This window comes from Pelodiscus sinensis, chromosome 33 (genome assembly GCF_049634645.1).
Source record: "Pelodiscus sinensis isolate JC-2024 chromosome 33, ASM4963464v1, whole genome shotgun sequence".
In the NCBI taxonomy this organism is placed as follows: Eukaryota; Metazoa; Chordata; order Testudines; family Trionychidae; genus Pelodiscus; species Pelodiscus sinensis.
Genome location: NC_134743.1, coordinates 8,215,377 through 8,234,935, shown reverse-complemented (window position 1 = coordinate 8,234,935; position 19,559 = coordinate 8,215,377). Strand labels below are relative to the sequence as shown.

At 55.5% G+C, this 19,559-nt stretch overlaps 1 long non-coding RNA gene across 1 annotated transcript in view; it reads left to right on the top strand.

Annotated features, from left to right (window-relative positions):
- The window catches only part of LOC142823356 (uncharacterized), a 911,743-nt gene extending 892,906 nt beyond the window's left edge, over nt 1–18,837 (top strand). Inside the window, exons 2-3 of the long non-coding RNA XR_012898586.1 lie at nt 18,301–18,404; nt 18,720–18,837. This is a non-coding gene — a long non-coding RNA (uncharacterized LOC142823356). The remainder of the gene's footprint in view (nt 1–18,300; nt 18,405–18,719) is intronic.
- The last annotated feature ends 722 nt before the right edge of the window (nt 18,838–19,559 follow it).

The window sequence follows — 19,559 nt, the reverse complement described above, 5'->3', positions numbered from 1 at the left end:
GGTATCCGAGCCAAAGACCTCATTCAAGATGCTTTCGACTACCTCCTGGATGACGCCTTGAAGGAATTCATGACAGACAACATGGTGCAGATGCGGCGCATCGTGAACACCGTCACCATCACCATCAGGCTGCTGGCGAGTAACATCCCCAAGGATGAAGTGTGTCCGAAGAAGGTGGTGGAATGGGTGCTCCTTGCCAACCAGTGGCCGTGCCGTCTGAGCTGGCTCTTGCAGTGCATCGAGGATGAGGAGCAGAGGAGCCGAATGGGCAGCTGCCATGGAAGCCCGCTCCGCCCCGACATGTCTCTGTGGGAGGTCTACGAGAAGTACATGGAAGAGCTGGACATGCTGAAAGGCCAGATGGAAAAGCTGCTGGAACTGGACCAGGATCCCGAGCTGTTCCACACTTTCCTGTGCGGCAGGTTTCGGGTGGAGGAGGCCCTCTTCTACCTCCCCTTCACGGTCAATTTGGACCCATCCCTGAAAAGACAGATGGAGCTGCAACGTGGCAGCCACAGACTGAAACGGACAAAGAAATTCGACAAGCTCAGCGCCTGCACTCTGCTGGGTATGACGGTGGAGGATGTCTGCCGAGAGGTGGGTCACCCTTGGGTTTCCTTCCTTCGAGCAGGGCCAGCTGTCGATAGAATGTCCATGCCTCTTCATCGCAAGAAGCATGTCATTCATGTGACAGCAGCTGCCCACAGATGATGGCTACAGGCAGAGCCATCTTTGCAAATCGTGGGGCCCTGAATAATTGAGGGCCCTTCTGCAGGATTGCCTGGGCCTTTTCCCCTCATGCAGCTTCTGCTGGAGGTCTGGTCATTCCTACTACCTCCCTACCCCAAGCAGGGCTCAGGAACTAGAGCAGAGTTGCAGATCCTCTCTGCTTGCTAGCTTGCTGCTGCTGCTGATTTGAACCCCATAGCAGATTTGAACCTAGGCCCTCTAGGAGTGTGTCTAAACTACATGGCTCCGTCGACGGAGCCATGTAGATGAGGCTGATCGGCAGAGGGAAATGAAGCCGCGATTTAAATAATCGGGGCTTCATTTAAATTTAAATGGCTGCCGCGCTCTGCCAACCAGCTGATGATCAGCTGTTTGTCGGCAGATCGGGGCAGTCTGGTCGCTTCCCCGTCGACGTGAAAGCCCTTTGTCGACCTCCCCGGTAAACCTCATCCCACGAGGCATCACGGGGAGGTCGACAAAGGGCTTTCATGTCGACGGGAGCGTCCACACTGCCCCGATCTGCCGACAAACAGCTGATCATCAGCTGGTCGGCAGAGCGCGGCAGCCATTTAAATTTAAATGAAGCCGCGATTATTTAAATCGCGGCTTCATTTCCCTCTGCCGATCAGCCTCATCTACATGGCTCCATCGATGGAGCCATGTAGTTTAGACACACCCCTAGAGGCCTCGACAGCTGGAGCCATGAAGGCAGCTGGCTCCCAGCTTAGGATGTAGAGCTCCCTTGTTCTTATCTCTGGCTGTAAGAGGTCCAATTGCCACACGAAGGGACAGTGAACCACACACACTAGGTGTGTGGATTACACTGCCAGCTGAGAGGAGCACGTGGGGGAGGGCGAAGGGAAAAGCCCTGCAGCAGACAGGACAGAGCGTCCCCAGAGACGAACCGGCAGAGGCATATCCTCAGACATACAAGAACACATGGCTGCTGCATTGGGGAACTCAAAAATTTGGTGCCCAAATTTTCCGGTGCCCTATGCAGCTACATATTTCCCATGGGCCTAGGGACAGCCCTGACTATGGGCCCCAGAGCTGGGAGAAAACTGTCCCACATAACTGGTGCATAACTGGAGGGAGAGGAGCGAGAACTAGTGGGGGTAGGATGTTGAGGGGAACAGGCGGTGTGGGATGGGGGCTTTCGGGGAAGGCACAGTGTGGGTTTGAGGCCTCAGGAGTAGGGGGGGCACATGAGGGGGAATGGGCAGAGTGAGGATGAGGGGGAAAGGGTGATGGCCACAGTCCGGGCTCTGCTAGTTCCCCGACTTTCTGCTGCTCCTGACTCTTGGTTTGCAGAAAACATTTCTTCTTGGAACAACTCGGTTCCTTGCAGCTCTTTCCTCCAACCCCGAAGCCATTGGCTGGCTCTCCCCGGGTTCATCCTTTACGCTCTGAAGTGACTTGGGTCGGTTTTAAGACTGGGAGACCCGTAGCTGTCTGTTATGCACTCCAGAGAGAAGCGAGGCAAAAACATAAATACTCTTGCTGGAGGCCTGCAGCGTAATACCCCTTATCCAGAATAACACACAAGAACCCTGAGGCTATGTCTACACTGCTAGCTTTTGCCTGCAGAGAGCATGCTAATGAGTGCCAAGAAGTTTCTAATGAGTGCTTCATTAGCATACTCTCTGCCTGCAAAGGCCCGCAGTGTAGATATAGCCTTAGGTCGAGAGGCCCAACTCCACCCCCGTCAGGCTGACTGCATGCTTCCCTCCAGCCTACAAGCAGGGTCAGGAAACCTTCCCTCTTCATTTCAACACACCCCTCCAGTGGTCCCTGCATTGCTAGCTTTTGCCTGCAGAGAGCATGCTATTTCCCCTGCCGTGCCAACTTGCTCAGCGGTGCCCCTAGCAGAATCCAAGCACACGGCAGTGGGGTGTGCAGGGTACCATACCTGGCCCCACAGCCGGCCGGCCCGCCTTGTTTGCTAGAATCTGAGCAAGCCCAGACAGGTTCCTCTCGGGAGCTATAGCGGACCTTTCCTAAAAACGTGTTTGGCGACATGTTCAGTAGATGCACGGCACTAACGGGTGCTCCCACTTCTCTTCCAGATGGACACAATCGGCTTGAAGGAGGAAAACGTCCCGCTGTACAAACAGAGGCTCAGGGACCATAATCTCAACGGGCGCGCGCTGGTCTACAGTGACAACACTGAAATCAAAGAGGCCCTGCACATGAGTCTTGGCGAATGGACCCTCTTTAGCATCCATTTCCTTGGAGTGTTTCCCCCGGCGAATTTGGCCTCTTCTGTGGTGTCCCCCGTCCCGTTCCACGTCAGGCCAGAGGCTCTGAAGAACATGGTTGCCTTAAGAGAGACTGTGGCGAGAGGGAGCAAGCTCTCTCTGAACAGCTCCAGGGAAGATCTTTGGGAAAAGAAATAACTCTGAATCCTGAACACAGAGGTGAAAGTGCCCTGGTGCGCAGCTCCAGCAAGAACTGCAAAGACCTGGGCTGCAATAGGACAGTACCTGTGAAAAACTGTAAAGTTACTTTCACGGCCGCCTGTACAAAACCAGAAGCAAGATCGGGGCTTTCGCCCACAGTGTACCTCCCTGCGTCTCCAGTGACATCGCACGGATGAATCATAGAATCCTAGAGTTGGAAAAGACCTCAGGAGTCATCAAGTCCAGCCCCCTGCCCAAGGCAGGACCAATCCCAACTCAATCATCCCAGCCAGGGCTTTGTCAAACGGAGACTTAAAAACCTCTAGGGATGGAGATTCCACCCCCTCCCTAGGGAACCCAGCCCAGCGCTTCCCCACTCTCCTAGGGAAATAGTTTTTCCTAATGTCCAACCTAGACCTCCCCAGCTGTAACCTGAGACCACTGTTCCGTGTTCTGCCATCCCTCACTACTGAGAACAGCCTCTCTCCATCCTCTTTGGAACCTCCCTTCAGGAAGTTGAAGGCTGCTATCAAATCCCCCCTCACTCTGCTTCTGCAGGCTAAACAAACCCAAATCCCCCAGTTTCTCCTTATAGGTCATGTGCTCCAGACCCCGAATCATTTTGGTCAAGCTCCCCTGGACCCCCTCCAATGCGTTCCCATCCTTCCTGTAGTTGGGGGCCCAGAACTGGACGCAATACTCCAGATGTGGCCTCACCAGAGCCGAATAAAGGGGAATAATCACTTCTCTAGACCTGCTGGCAATGCTCCTCCTAATGCCCCCTAATATGCCATTAGCCTTCTTGGCTACAAGGGCGTCCTGTTGACTCATCTCCGGCTTCTCATCCACTGTAACCCCCAGGTCCTTTTCTGCTGCTTAGCCAGTCGGTCCCCAGCCTGTAACAATGCTTGAAGCAATCAGATGACAAGAGAAGAATTAAGGATGCGGGGCGGGGGAGGAGGGGGGGGACTGTACTGGGTCTGAGGGATTTGGGGCACATTCATGTCAACGGGGCTGGTGTCACGTTGTCGGGCCCTGGGTAATGTATGGGAGGGGGTCGGCTCAAGACCCCCTCAAAGGGGCAAGGCTCTAGACCCCCTCAAAGGGGCAAAGCTAAAGGTAGGAGGGGCAAGGCGAGGGCCAATCAGGCCTTAGCGCCACCCACCTTGCACCAGACAGAGCTCTAGGATTGATTTCATTTGCCCGGGTCTCTGGCAGTGGCAGCTGCCATAATAGTCGATACAGTGACCCAGAGGCCTGGACCCTTTTAAATCATCAGCTCCCGAGACAACTGCCCCCTTTGCCTCTCCCCCTCCCCGTCCGTGGCCCCTGTCTGTGGGGCTTCAGACCCTGGTGGTCAAAGTATTTTGGTCTGGTTAGTACAGCAGGGGACAGGGAGTTGGGACATACGGGTCCTATTCCTAGTGCTGCCACTGGCTTGCTGTGTTTTTGAACAAGCTGCTCCTCATTTTTGGGACTCAGTTGCCTCTGTAGTAAGTTGCGGGTTGGTAACATAAAATCAGCAGGCCCGAATAAAGGCCGGTAACATAAAAACAGCAACAGGCCTGAAATCTAGGAAGCAAGACTTTGGCTCAGTGGAACCGCAGGCAGGAAAGAGAAATAGTATAAGCCAGATCAAGCATAAAGGTCCAGGCACAGGTACCAAGCACATTTATAGAATCCTAGGGCTGGAAGAGACCTCAGGAGTCAACAAAAAATCCTCATTAAAAAAAAAATTGTTTGGTGTTCCTCGGTCTTAAAAAGTTTAAGAAACACTCGTCTAGACAGTACTGGGTCCTGCCATGAGGGCAGGGGACTGGACTCGACCTCTCGAGGTCCCTTCCTGCCAGCTACATGTGGCAATGAAACGGTAATTCGAACTAAGTCCTTAGTTCGAATTTACTGTTACATCTCATTCTATAGCCGCGCGGCAGTTACTTCGGGCTAGTGGAATTTCAAAATGGCGACCGGACGGGAACATGCAAATAAAGCCTGGGCTATTTAAATCCCGGGCTTCATTTACAACTCCGGTTGCCTGCTTTGCCTACCTAGCTCGAATTAACGAGCTAATGTAGACATACCCTTATTGACTAATTGAGTAGTCGATGGAAATTCCACCAACTACTGGATTAGCTGATTAAGCGCAATTTAACATCCCTCGGTTGAGCTACCACATATGTTTTAGAAAGACATCCAATCTTTATGGCTTGTGTGTAGTTCAACGCATTAAATTCCAAGCAGGTTGCTGAAGTTTCTTTTTTTCATCATGATTGGCAATTTGACCAGCCTTATACAGTAATGGATCTTTACCATTCCTCTGATTTCTTTTGTTCCTGATATATTTAAACATTTCCTAATTATCCTTTATGTTACTGGTTATAGATTTTTTTTTTCAATTTTAGCTTCTCCTATCAACTGTTTGCTTTTTCATAACTCGCGTCCTCCCTTTTTTCCCATTTGCTTTATATTTTTTTCTTGTGGTGTTTATGACAAAAACTAAAACATAGGACATAAACTTTGAGTCCTATTTATAGTACTTCAGGTTGGTTTAATGGAAAAATGGGTTGATACAGAGTAAATTGGAGTTCAAAATAACCCTTTCTCGGGCAATTTTTCTCTCGAAAGCCTCACCTTTTTCAGCCTCCTTCCACTAACTTCTGATTTTAAATGTTTGGATTGTTAGACATGTGCTCAGGAAACCTTACCTGTCACTAAACGTAGATTTTGTTTGTGTTAATTATAGATATGAATGGAGCTAGTTAATCCCTGTTGTAAGATTCCAGTGGAGCCAAAGAAAGTAAACAAGTAACTAATTTGGGTCAATCTTTCTACTTGACAGTCCCTAGGAATCTACCGTTTCAACATTTCCCGGGAACAGAAACACAAGTTAGAACAGTGATAGAAATGTAGCCGTGTTAGTCTGGTGTAGCTGAAACGAAATACAGGACTATGTAGCACTTTAAAGACTAACAAGATGGTTTATTAGATGATGAGCTTTCGTGGGCCAGACCCACTTCCTCAGATCAAATAGTGGATCTGAGGAAGTGGGTCTGGCCCACGAAAGCTCATCATCTAATAAATCATCTTGTTAGTCTTTAAAGTGCTACACAGTCCTGTATTTTGTTACAAGTTAAAACACTCATTAATTTTGGCTTCATTCAGCTTTCCCTTGGAACAAATTAAAAACATAGTTGATAAGTGGCAACGTTGGTGCATGGGAGTGAAGGACACGTTAGCTCATTATGCCTACACAGGGGGATGTCACACTGGTCTGAACAGTTCCAAGGACAGTTGGGCTGCCATAGAAAGGGATGCAGAGCTGCTCTTCAGGAGCTCCATGGATTAGACCTATACTGCTATTGAAGGAATTGGGGCTCTCAAATAAAAGAAGTCCCTTGCCTTAGAATCATAGAATCCCAGGGCTGGAAGAGACCTCAGGAGTCATCGAGTGCAGCCCCCTGCCCAAAAGCAGGACCAATCCCAACTCAATCATCCCAACCAGGTCTGTGTCAAACAAGGACTTAAAAACCTCTAGGGATGGAGATTCCACCATCTCCCTAGTTAGCCCATTCCAGTGCTTCCCCATTCTCTTAGGGAAAGAGTTTTTCCTAATATCCAACCTACACCTCCCCCACTGCACCTTGAGACCATCACTCCTCGTTCTGCCATCGTCACCACTGTGAACAGCCTCTCTCCATCCTCTTTGGAACCTCCCTTCAGATAGTTAAAGGCTGCTATCAAATCCCCCGTCATTCTTCTGCAGACTAAACAAGCCCAGCTCCCTCAGCCTCTCCTAAGTCATGTGCTCCAGCCTCCTAATAATTTTTGTTGCCCTCCACTGGACCCTCTCCAATGCGTCCACATCCTTCCTGTAGTGGGGGGCCCAGAACTGGACACAATACTCCAGACGTGGCCTCACCACATCCCAATAAAGGGGAATAATCACTTCCCTAGATCTGCTGGCAATGTTCCTCCTAATGCACCCTAATATGCCATTAGCCTTCTTGGCTACAAGGGCACACTGTTGACTCATATCCAGCTTCTCATCCACTGTAACCCCCAGGTCCTTTTCTGCAGAACTGCTACTTAGCCAGTCGGTCCCAGCCTATAACAATTCTTGGGATTCTTCCATTCAAGTGCAGGACTCTGCACTTGTCCTTGTTGAACCTCATCAGATTTCTTTTGGCCCAATCCTCCAATATGTCTTGGACACTCTGCACCATATACCCTACCGTCCAATGTATCTACCTTTCCCCCTAGCTTAGTGACATAGGCAAACTTGCTGAGGGTGCAATCCATCCCCTCATCCAGTCATTAATAAAGATGTTGAACAAAACCGACCGTAGAACCGGTCTTTGAGGTACTCTGCTTGAAACTGACCGCCAGTCCGACATCGAGCTGTTGATCACTACCCATTGAGCCCAACAGTCTAGCCCGATTTCTATCCATCTTACAGTCCATTAATCCAATCCATACTTCCTTAACTTGCTGGCAAGAATAAGTCCAGGTATATCACATCCACTGAATTCCCCATGTCCACAGAGCCAGTTACCTCGTCATAGAAAGCAATCAGGTTGGTCAAGCATGACTTGCCCTTGGTGAATCCATGCTGACTGCTCCTGATCCCTTTCCTTATTCTAAGTGCTTCAAAATGGATTCCTTGAGGATCCCCTCCATGATTTTTCCGGGGAGTGAGGTGAGGCTGACCGGTCTGTAGTTCTGTGGATTGTCCTAAGGAACATCTTGGTACCATTTACCTCCCACAAATAAAGTACATACCGACCTATGTTCAGGACCAGGTCAAAATTGACAGCATAACAGATAGTAAGTTGACAGTATGAAGACTAGGAAGTAAGCCCCCTTCTGCAAGGTAAGGGACGGTAACCAGGTAACAGGGGGTAGCAACCTGATACATCAGGAATGTATAAAAGTTCACCTCAAATGGTGTTCACCAGCTGACTGTGTGGGGGCACTGGATGGTGCTCAGTGGGTGTTAGGACATTGCCACGGCTTCCATAAAGTGTAGCGGCGCAGCGCTGAGTCTGTTCGCTGGCAACTATTATTGCATGTTGTTACGCAAAAAATCTGCTTGGGCGATTTCGAATCTTATCTGGTTTGTGGTCTCTGGGGACTCTGGGCACGGAGACCACATCCAGCGATAGTGACTCGGCTCTGCAACTTTAGCGAAGAGCCAGGTGGCTTGTACCTCATGCAGTAGAGAAGGCTCCAGACTTACAAACCAGGTAACAGAACTTTTGCGTTCTCCTCCAGCAGCAGGCGCTCCGACACAGCTGGACTGAGTACAACACCTGCAAATAACCCAGTTAGTTAATGCAAGCATAAAGAGAGGCAGCCTGGCCAGATGCAACCATTCATTAACTTCCAGGCCAGAGAGGGCCATTGTGATCTTCAGTCTAGCCTGGCATCCTATGAGGTGCACACAGGCCCTTCTCTTCCACTTGTTTAAACAGAGGCACCCTGGGGCACCTTAAAGACTAACACGTGTATTTGGGCATCCGCTTCCAGGGGTAAAAAACACTTGGACCTGCTTTTCCTCCGCAACAGCTGATGCCCAAATAAATCTTCAAGGTGCCACAGGACTCCTTGTTAGTACTGACTCTTGGGGTTGCCCCTCTAAGGCTATGTCTACACTGCAGGCTTTTTGCACAAGAACAGCTGTTCTTGCGCAAAAACTTGCAGAGTGTCTACACTGCGTGCGTGTTTTTGCACAAGTATTACAGTACAGCATCAGCAAACAGGGCTTCTTCCGGAAGAGTTATTCCTCTCCCCACGAGGAATAAGCCCTCTTGCACAAGAGCTGTTCCAGAAGGCGGCAGTGTAGACAGGCAACATGAATTTCTTGCGCAAAAAACCCCTACGGCTAAAATGGCCATCAGAGCTTTCTTGTGCAAGAGAGTGTCGACACTGCCATGGATGCTCTTGTGCAAAAGCACATCTCTTCTGCAAAAGCACATGGCAGTGTGGACGCGCTCGTATGGAAGACCTTTTGCACAAGAACTCTTCTGCAAAACAGTTCTTGTGCAAGAAGCCTGCAGTGTAGACAGAGCCCACGAGTTTCAGAGGGGTAGCTGAGTGAGTCTGTAACAGGAAAAACTTAAAACACAACATATAGTCACCTTAAAGATTAACAAACCGTGTCAATGGGATCATGAGCTTTCCTGGGCATAGCCCACTTCTTCAGATGACTGGAGTGTTGTATGTCCAGAACCAAAATGAATAGGGGAGGAAAAAATGGGAGGGGGGGGGAAGGAGGCAGTGGGTATGTAAATATCAAAGGGAAAACCCAGCTGGTATGTAACGGGCACCACTGATAAGAGTTGTTGGGAATTTCCCAGGAACCGATCGGGGTTTCTTAGGAACAAGTTTAAAAAGGGGTGAGAATCGGGGTGAACTGGGTGGATGCCTGGGTGAGGGTTGGGTCGAACAACGCAGGGAGGGAAAAGCAGGAGCGTGGGGCGTGAGGGCAGGTGAGCGCTGCGGTGAAAGCCACGTGCGCAGGCCGGGCCGGGCCCCTCTCTCCTCCAGCTGACTTGCAACTTCCACTGCCGGCCCACGTGGCCCTCGAAGGGCGGAGCTTCCCCTTTCCTGCGCCCGCCCCTGGGGCCCTCCAGCCAATGGGAAGCGCGGGCTAATGTTGCTGGTGTTTCAACATTCGGAGCCGGCTGGCACAGCTGCTGCCGCGGGCCCGGGAGCTGCGAGCAGGCAGGAGGCGGAGGTGAGGGGCGGGGGGCGGTGACTCCTGGCCCCCCAGCGCAGGGGGGTCCAGGTCCGTCCGGGGTTACCAGGCCGCGCGCTCCCCTCTCTCTTGGAGGCGACGCTGGTGCCAGTGTCTGCTTCAATGCGACCCTACAATAACAAGCCCCAATCGGCCGAGTCGCTGCTTGTTTCACCTCGTGTCCCCCTGCGCTGCAGAAATCCTGCCTGTGCTGGGCCAGCCCCGAGACACGGGGTTGCCCCTCGATTGTAAGCAAGCTGCCCCCTTCTCCCCCATGCTCCCCATTCCCTGAATATCAGTCCTGCCCCCGCAGCCTGCACAAATCTTCATCCTTTAGGACCAAATAGGAAGGGGAGGGGGCGAGGGATTATTTTCTTTATTCCCACCCCCCCACCTACCCCCTTGGCACACTGCTGTGACTGCTGAGCAACCCTACCCGTGGCGTGCCAGAGTGCCCTCTGCCTATGGCTGGTGGAGGGCTGCTCCAGCCCCCTCTGGTTAACCATAACCGGCTTACTGGTTAACCATTCACTTCCGAACTTGGTGTCCCCACTGCTAACATTAGGACAGTGGTCCCCAACACGGTGCCCGCATTTGTATGCGCCCGCCAATTGCTCAGGGCTGGCCTGGCCCCAGGCACGTGGCGCATGTGCGGTGCCGGAGCTGGCCCCGGGCGCATGGTGCACAGTGAGCGCCGGCCCCGGGGGCGCCGCAGATTGGCTGCCCGCGCTATGGCCACGTGGCGCATGGGGGGAGCGCAGGCTCCGGGCGTGCGGCACTTGCAGGGTGCGCCAGCCCTGGGCGCACAGCGCTTGGAGAGCGCCGGCCCCGGGCGCGCGGTGCTTGGGGGGGGGAGAGTGCCAGCGCTAGTGCCGGCCCCGGGCGCGTGGCGCTTGCAGGGTGCGCCGGCCCCGGGCACGCGGTGCTTGGGGGGAGAGCGCCGGTCCCGGGCGCGCGGCGCTTGGTGGGAGGCCCGGCCCTGGGCATGCGGTACTTGTGGGGGGGGGGGCGGCCCTGGGAATGTGTCTATGGGGGGGCCCCGCCCCCGGGTGCGCAATGGGGGGCTCCGCTCCAGGGCGCCCTGCGGGCAAACAGCCACACCCCTTGGCGCCCGGCAACCTCAAATGGTTGGGGACCACTGCATTAGGAGAAGCCATTGGCTGCCTCCCCTGCCCCGCCCCATTCCTTCTTTGACATTCCCCTGCTCCCATGGGGGTCACGCTGCCCCCCTTTGAGAGCTGATGCTGAAAAGTGCTGGGAAAGCTCGGGGCGATTATCTGCCTGACCCCGGTGAATAGGAGCTGGCAAAGGCCCTGAAGTGTGACAGACCCTGGAGCTGTGACCGGCCCTTTCACCCAGCAGGATGTGCCGAATGCCCCAGAGGACCAAGGGATGGTGGGCGTGGCACTTCAAGCACACCTTGATTTTCTTCTGTCAGGGCTGGGGCATCGGACCGTCCAGGCTGGGTTCCTGTGATTTCCCGCGCGTGCTGGGCGGATGGTTTCCTGTCCAGTGCAGATTGCTGCTGGTGCGGGACCTCTGCATATAAATGCTGGGTAAGTCCTGGTGGGTTTTTAATGGGCAGTGTCATGTGGTTTGGTAACTCAGGGTGCCCCTGTATAAAACTATGCTACGCCCACATCTTGAATACTGTGTACAGATGTGGTCTCCTCACCTCAAAAAAGATATTTTGGCCTTGGAAAGGGTTCAGAAAAGGGCAACTAACATGATTAGGGGTTTGGAACGAGTCCCATATGAAGAGAGGTTAAAGCGATGGGACTTTTCAGTTTAGAAAAGAGGAGACTGAGGGGGGATATGATAGAGGTCTATAAAAACATGAGTGGTGTGGAGAGGGTGAATAAAGAAAAGTGATTTATTAGTTCCCATAATAGAAGAACTAGAGGACACCAAATGAAGTTAATGGGTAGCAGGTTTAAAACTAATAAAAGAAAGTTCTTCTTCACACAGGGTGTAGTCAACCTGTGGAACTCCTTGCCAGAGGAGACTGTGAAGGCTAGGACTATAACAGGATTTAAAGAGAAGCTAGATAATTTCACGGAGGTTAGGTCCATAAAAGGCCATTAGCCAGGAGATAGAAATAGTGTCCCTGGCCTCTGTTTGTGGAAGGCTGGAGAAGGATGGCAGGAGACAAATCGCTTGATCATTGTCTTTGGTCAACCCTCTTTGGGGCACCTGGTGCTGGCCACTGTCAGCAGACAGGCTACCCAGTACTGCCGTTCTTATGTTAGGGTTCTTGGTTGGGGCACAGGGCAGAGCCCATCGGTTCAGAGCTGCTAAGAGCAGAGTTATTTGCACTTACGTCCCAGCCAGTCTCCCTCCGTATCCCCTAACGCAGGGCTGGGGGGATCCTTTTTTGGGTCGGGGGCCACAGAGAAATCCGTCGGGCCTTGTAGGAGTTGGGCGGCAGGAGTGGAGCTTAGTGCCTACGGGGCCAAGGGAAACAGAGAGGGCACCATGTCCACAGGGCCGGGGTGCCATTTTCCCTAGGGCCTCCGGAGGGGTGGGGGGGGGAGTGTGTCTATGGTCTAGGAGCCAGGGCCCACCAAAGATGAATCCGACCCAGGCTCTGGTACATCTCTGCAGCGCTGCCGGCCGGTTCCCCCACCTCTTGGTCCTCAACCCAACTAGACCCGCTTCCCGACGGCTGGTTGCCCCCCGGCCAGCCACGCTCCCTCCAGCCCCCTCCCAGCCAGCCCTGCTTCCCGGCGGCCGGTTCCCCCCCACCCCCTCTCCTCCAGCCAGTCCCGCCCCCCCCCCCCCCCCCGGCCCCTGCTGTTCGGTATTTTTTTTAAACCATCTGGTAACCCTAGCAGGTGGGGGTGAAAAGGGCACAGAACTGCCCGCACAGGCGCGTCTGGGAATGAGATGCTGCTCTAACATCTCCGTCTCTGTTCACTTCCAGCCCCTGCCTCGTGGCGCTGGCCCCCCCGTGGCCTGGGAGGGCTCCCCAGGCGCACCATGGCCCGGCATAGCAAGCTGCAGAAGCACGTCCTGAGCCTATACAGGCAGTTCCTGCGCACCGGCCGGGAGAAGCCGGGATTCCTGCCTCGCATCCAGGCCGAGTTCCGGAAGAACGCCAGCATCCCCCGGGCCGACGTGATGCACATCGAGTATCTGCTCCGCCGTGGCCAGAGGCAGCTGGCGCAGCTCCGAGACGCGAACACCAAACAGATGGGCACCTTTGTCCAAGCCAAATTCATTCTACCCCTTCTGGCTCCTCTCTTTGGGTATGTCTACACTACAGCGCTAGTTCGAACTAAGCTAATTCGAACTAACGCGTCTAGAACTAAAAACTAGTTTTGCTAATTCGAACTAGCAAGTCCACATTGAGTGGACTCTGAACAGGGCTTAAGGATGGCCGGAAGCAGTGCCAGCAGGGCATCAGAGGAGGACTTAGAGCGTGGAGATGCAGTCTCAGGCTAGCCGAGGGCTGCGCTTAAAGGGTCCCGACCCCCACCCCGGACAGACAGTTCTAAGGGGTGCCCCGCTTGAAAACCAGTCCTGGCTTGGAGTGCCCGGAGTACCCACACTGGGCACATCACACCACTCAGCCATCAGCCCGGCTGCACTTGCCGCAGGCTGCCATCTGGGGAGAGGGGGTAATCGGGGGGCTGCAGGAGAGCTTCCACCCCCAGAAGCCTGCAGAGCCAGCCCAGTCCTCCCCATCGGGGGCTCGTACCCCATTCCTCCCTCACCTCCTTCCACTTACCCTTCCCTAGCCCCCCTTCTTCTTGATGTACAAAATAAAGATAACGTTTCTTCCAACATTGACTCTGTCTTTATTGAACAAAACTGGGGGAGACTGGGAAAAGGAGGTGGGAGAGGGGAAGATTAAGGCTGGGAGAGGGGAGGGCAACTAACATGATAAGGGGTTGGGAACAGGTCCCAGATGAAGAGAGGCTACAGAGACTGGGACTGTTCAGCTTAGAAAAGAGGAGACGGAGGGGGGACAGGCTAGAGGTCTCTAAAAGCAGGGGTTGGGTGGAGAGGGTGCATTCAGAAAAGTTCTTCATGAGTTCCCATAAAGAAGGACTAGAGGACACCAAAGGAAAGGACTGGGTAGCAGGCTTGAAACTAGTAAGAGAAAGTTGTTCTTCTTGACAAAGCAAATAGTTAACCGGTGGAACTCCTTGCTGCAGGAGGCTGTGAAGGCTACAACTAGAACAGAGTTTAAAGGGAAGGGAGATCAAGTCATGGAGGTTGGGTCCATGGAGTAGTCTTAGCCACGGGGTAGGAGTGGTGTCCCTGCCCAAAGTTTGTGCAAGGCTGGAGAGGGATGGCACGAGACAAATGGCTTGGTCACTGTCTTTGGTCCATCCCCTCCACGGTCCCTAGGGTTGGCCGCTGTCGGCAGACAGGCTACTGGGCTAGATGGACCTTTGGTCTGACCCAGGACGGCCATTGTAAGCTCAGGGCTCAGGGTCGGGGGTCTCAGTGGACCCCCTTGATTTTCATGCAAACCTGCTCCTGGGTGGCCAGGCTGGCAGCTCTCCTGCCCTAGATGGCCACTTTCCTGTGCCTAGTGCGGAGATCGTGGACGAGGTCCACGATGTCCGCACTAGCCCAGGAATGTACCCGCCTCTTGCGGTCCCGGGCAAGCTTCCGGGAGCCGCCAGCCTGGTCCCGGGAAGAGGGGGTGGGCTGGGGGACATCGGGTGGGTGGCTCTGTGCCGTGCCAGGTGCAGGGTCTGCTGGCTGGGTGCTAGCAGGCTTGCACCTGGCACGGGCACCGTAGCCAGCCCGTGCCCCTTTAAGGGGTCCGGGGCCGGGAGGGGGGCATAGAGTTTCCCTGGTGTTGGCCAGAGTGGCCACCAGGGAAACCTGGGGAGGGCTAGCCTCCCACTCGTTCGAATTAAGGGGCTACACAGCCCTTAATTCGAACTAGTAAGTTCGAACTAGGCTTAAGCCTCGTAAAATGAGGTTTTCCTAGTTCGAACTAAGCGCTCCGCTAGTTCGATTCAAATTCGAACTAGCGGAGCGCTAGTGTAGCGGCTATGAATGTTAGTTCGAACTAACGTCCGTTAGTTCGAACTAACATTGTAGTGTAGACATACCCTTCCATCCTTAGCCAAAGAGGAACAAGCCAGTTAGCCCAGGGAAATAAAAGAAAGGGAGAGCGGTGACGGAAAACCCTGTGTCTGTCATTTTTTCAAATGATCTATCTTGCCTAAAAGCCTGTCAGGGATTGGGCTCTGTTGCAGGAGGTGCTGGCGAAACACTCCGTGGATTTGGGTGCTACAATTCCTGAGTGTCGTCCGCCTTCCTGCCCCCTCCCCCCACCGAAGCGCTTTGGAAGGCTCACAAAGGACAGAGACCTGCCTTTTGAAAATCCGACTCCCCACCGGTGTCTCAAGACAGGCGGCTCTCTCTCGCCAAAAACGGAGGCAGCAGCGTGGGATGACAGGCAGCCAGGTCGCAAGGGGAGGTGCTTTTTAGACCAGTTCCCTCCTGGCACTCCATACTGCTGCCTCTGTATCAGAGGCAGCAGCACAAGCTGGCAGCAGCCCTTGCCTGGGGGCTGGGTCTGAGCTTCTGGACCTGGTGCAAACTGGAACTGAGCGAGGCTGCCTGCCTGCCTGGCTCCTAACACACTGTAAATGCAGAGCCGCAGAGGGGGTAGGTCCCGCACCCAGCGCGAGCCAGGACTGAGACAGCTGGCCCCTGGGGACTATCGAAAAGTCAAGTAACCGATAAGAAATCATGAGGTTAATTGACTACTCAGTGAATATCTAACGTCCCTAATCCCTTTTCATAGTTCCCCTCTGGACTCTCTCTCCTAAAGCATGGCCCTGAGATCTGGACACAGTGCTCCAGCTGAGGCCTCCTCCGTGCCAAATAGCTAGGAGAGTGACCTCCCATGTCTGCCGTACGTCTCCTACCACGCCCCAGGGCTATGCCCTCTTACTGAAGGGCTTTGTGTCTGAGATCGCTTCTCTCCTAGGCTACGTCTACACAACGAGTTTTTTTGGCAACAAATATGCTAACGAGGGACTCTATGACACGCAATGTCATTTGCATATTTTCTGCCGATCCGTTTTTGTGCTCGGGGTTTGTGCGCAAAACCAAGCCGTGTGGATGTTTACTTTTTGTGCAAAAAACCCCCTTTTCCCACAAGATCCCTATGCCTGCAAAAAGGCCGACCGATCTTGTGCAAAAAGGGGCTTTTGCCTAAAAAGAAAACATCCACATGGCTTGTTTTTGCGTGTTCTTGCGAAAAAACTTGTGGCGCGTCTACACTCTACGTGTGTTCTTGCAGAAGTAAATTTGCAGTAAAGCATCAGAGAACAGGGCTCCTTGCACAGGAGTTATTCCTCTCCCGACGATGACTAAGCCCCCTTTGTGCAAGAGCTGTTGTGCAAGAAGGCAGCGTGGACGGGCACCAGGGGCTTCTTGAGCAAGACACTTTTATGGCTAAAATGACCATCAGAGCTTTCTTGCACAAGAGAGCGTTCACACTGCCATGGACGCTCTTGTGCAAAAGCCTATGGCAGGGTGGAGGCACTCTTGCACGAGACCTTTTGCGCAAGAACTCCGGCGTGAAACAGCTCTCGTGCAAGAAGCCTGCAGTGTAGGGCAGGGAGCAGCCTATGAGGGAGGGGGAGGGACCCCTAGTAATGGCTCAAACTTCCCAGGGGGGTGGCCAGAGGCAGGACATTTGCCTGGCAGGGTGAGGGGGGGGCGGTGACCTCACAGGGGCTTTGGGCAGCCCTCAGCATATAAGGCAAAGGGCAGGTGGGGAGGTGGTGACCTCACAGAGGGACCCACATCTCAGGCTGATAAAAGCGGGGGGCGGGCCCAGGGGACTTTGGAGACCCCCGGTTGCTTTAGCTCTGGTGCGTCTCCTCCTCACGGTTCCTTCGCGTTCTGTGAGTTCCACATCCCGACACCTTTGTGACGAAGGTAAGAGCCCCCAGGGGTTGGATCCCGCCCGGGGCCGGCTGGGTTCCAGGCAGGCCCAGCCCTCGGTCAAGGGCCAGAAGGTGATTCCTCACCTGGGCTGCGTCCTTAGCGCCACTGGGGCTTTCTCCTGGTTGGTTTCCCTTTTCCTCCATCCCCCCACATTTCTGCTCTGTTCTTGCCTCCTCTGTGACCTTCCCTTGCTGCCTCCCCCAGCTTGGGACCCAACAGACTAGCTGAAGGACGGGGGGTGGTTTGCAGGAGCCGTGGGGTGGGGGATGCAGCCCCCATAGTGGGGACTGGGGAGGTGGGGCTGGAACAAGTCTATGCCGGTGTCTTTGGGGAGAACGCTCCACCCCCCACACCTTAGATTCTCCCCTGATTGGCCAAGAAGGGGCTGTTGATGGGCAGGAGACTCGTGGAATGAGGAGTAACGGTAGTTTGAACTAGGAAGCCTAGTTCGAACTACCTAGTTCGTGCCCCGTGTAGCCGCGCTGCACGGGGTTCGAACGAGCGGGGTTTTAAAAATGGCGGCTCCCCGCTTATGCAAATGAAGCCCGGGAAATTCACATCCCGGGCTTCATTTGCAAGTGCGGTATGCCTACATTACCCTCCTAGTTCGAACTAGCGGGGTAGTGTAGACATACCCTCAGGTCCTTGCAGTGCCTGTGCAAGACCGAACCGATAAGCAAGGGGCCATTTGGGGGCTGGGGGCAGTCGCTCTGGGGAGCTGGAACCCCTGGATTTCGTTCATCAGGCTGCGCCCCAAGCTCCCCTTTGCTCCCCTCATTTGGAGCATGGCCAAACGTTTTCGGCTGTGGTTCAAGAAAGCCCTGAAGATGGCCCCAGGGCCGGTGGGGAGCAGCTTCTCCGTCCCCGCGGGCGGGGAAGCTGGATCCCACCAGCTCGGGGCGACTCGCTCACCGGCCAGGCCCCCCCGGACCTGGCTCCAGAGGCGGCTGGGCAGGCGGGACCCAGCCCAGCGGGGGAGCCGGGTAGGGTGGCTCCGGGGCCTCCTCTGTGGAGAGAAACACCTGCCCCGGGAGCCCAGCCCCCATTACCACCAGGGGGCATCGCCCTGCCCGGCCCCCGGGGACCTGCCAGTCTCCGGGAGCCCCCAGCCCGTCGCTCCCCGCACCAGCCCCTGCAGCTGTGGGTCCAGGTCCATCAGCAGCAGCGCCTGGGCCTCCAGCTGCAGCCGGGCCACCTCGCGCAGCCGCTCAGACCCAGGTGAGGGGCCGTGAACACGCTGGGCCCAGGGGCTCACCCAGTATCCGGGGGGGGGAGGGGCAGCCCCAGTGTCTGCCCCGCACCCTGGGCAATGGATGGGGGCGGGTGCTGCTTGGCTCTCTTGTTCCTGGTGGGGCTCTGCTGAGGGCGTTGGCAGATGTGAGGGTGGAAGGGGGATGGGTCCCTGCGAGGGGCGTGTGGGGCCCAACCTGCCCTGGGTCCCTGACATGGGGGCGCGTGACCCCTGCTGGCCGCTGGAGTCACCCTGGTCCCTTCCCTCCCGCACAGAGCCCCCCTGCGCCTCGGCGGAGCTCTGCCAGGAGCGGGTGGACTCCCGGGTGGAGGAAGGGGCCATCTACGACATCGAAGAGCAGCTCCACACCCGGGACACGGTAGGAACCTTCTCCACACGGGGGGGGACCCGAGATTGTCCGGCCCCTTCCCAGCACGTCCCCCCCCCCTCCGGGAGGGGCTTGTCCCTGGGGATCCCCCTGGGGCCCCTTCTCCTGCATGACCTGGGCCCCCCAAGCTGGGGGCTCTTGTCATGCACCAGCTGGGCCCCCACAAGCCTGAGGCAGCAGTTGGGGGGGAGTGCGGGTGCTTGGACAACCGGCAGCTCCCACCTCCACTCCTGGGAGGCCTGAGCCCTGCAGCTGTCCGTGGGGGTCAGGCAGGCCCCAGGCTCACAGACTCTCTCTGGGGCACAGAGCCCAGCCGCCCTGCAGCGGTTCCTTCTGGCCGTCACCCCCGCCTGCCTCGCCGCCCTCCAAAGGGGCGAGGACACCCTGGCGCCGCGCTGCTGCAAGGACACTATGATGGCCAGGATCGTTGTAAGCGAGTCGCGGCAGCCGGGAGGAGGGGAGGGGATACGTGGGGTGGACAGGGGTCTGCCTGGGCCATGGCGGCGGGTGGGGGTGCTGGAAACGGGATGGGTGGAGTCAGGAGGGCTGGAGGTGGACATGGGGAGGGTGGGTGGGGATGCTGGAGGAGGGAGGGACACAGAAATGGGGCAGGTCTGGGGTGCCGGACAGGAAGGGGGATTCGGGACAGGGAGGGGTCTCCCCGGGCCATGGGGGGCTGGAAGGGAGCCGAGCGGGCTGCTGGGGATGCGCCTGGGGAGCAGGGATGAGGAGGTTCAGAGGCTGGTCACCAGGGCAGTGAGGGGCAGGAGACGGCCTGGGGACAAGGACTGAGCTGGTCCCGGTTTGGGAGGGGGGTGCTGGGAGGGGCCCTGTGCCGGGCAGGGGGGCTACAGGGCAGCGGGAGGCAGTGGGGTTGGATCCTGCTGGGTGGGGGCGCTGGCCGTGTGAGCGTCTCTTGGGGGCCCCAGCCTCACACGCCCCTTTGTCTCCTTGGGTCTCACAGGAGATCATGGAGGACTCGCCCCCCCCGCTGGTCTTGGCCGACTGCCTCAACGCCGCCTGCAGCCTCAGGTACCGACCCCCCCCCCGCAGACTCCCCCCAGAGCAGATCCCCTGGCCAGGGAGTGGGAAAGTCTCTGTCTCCTGCTGCTGAATTAACAGTCTCTGCCCCTCTCTCCTGCCAGC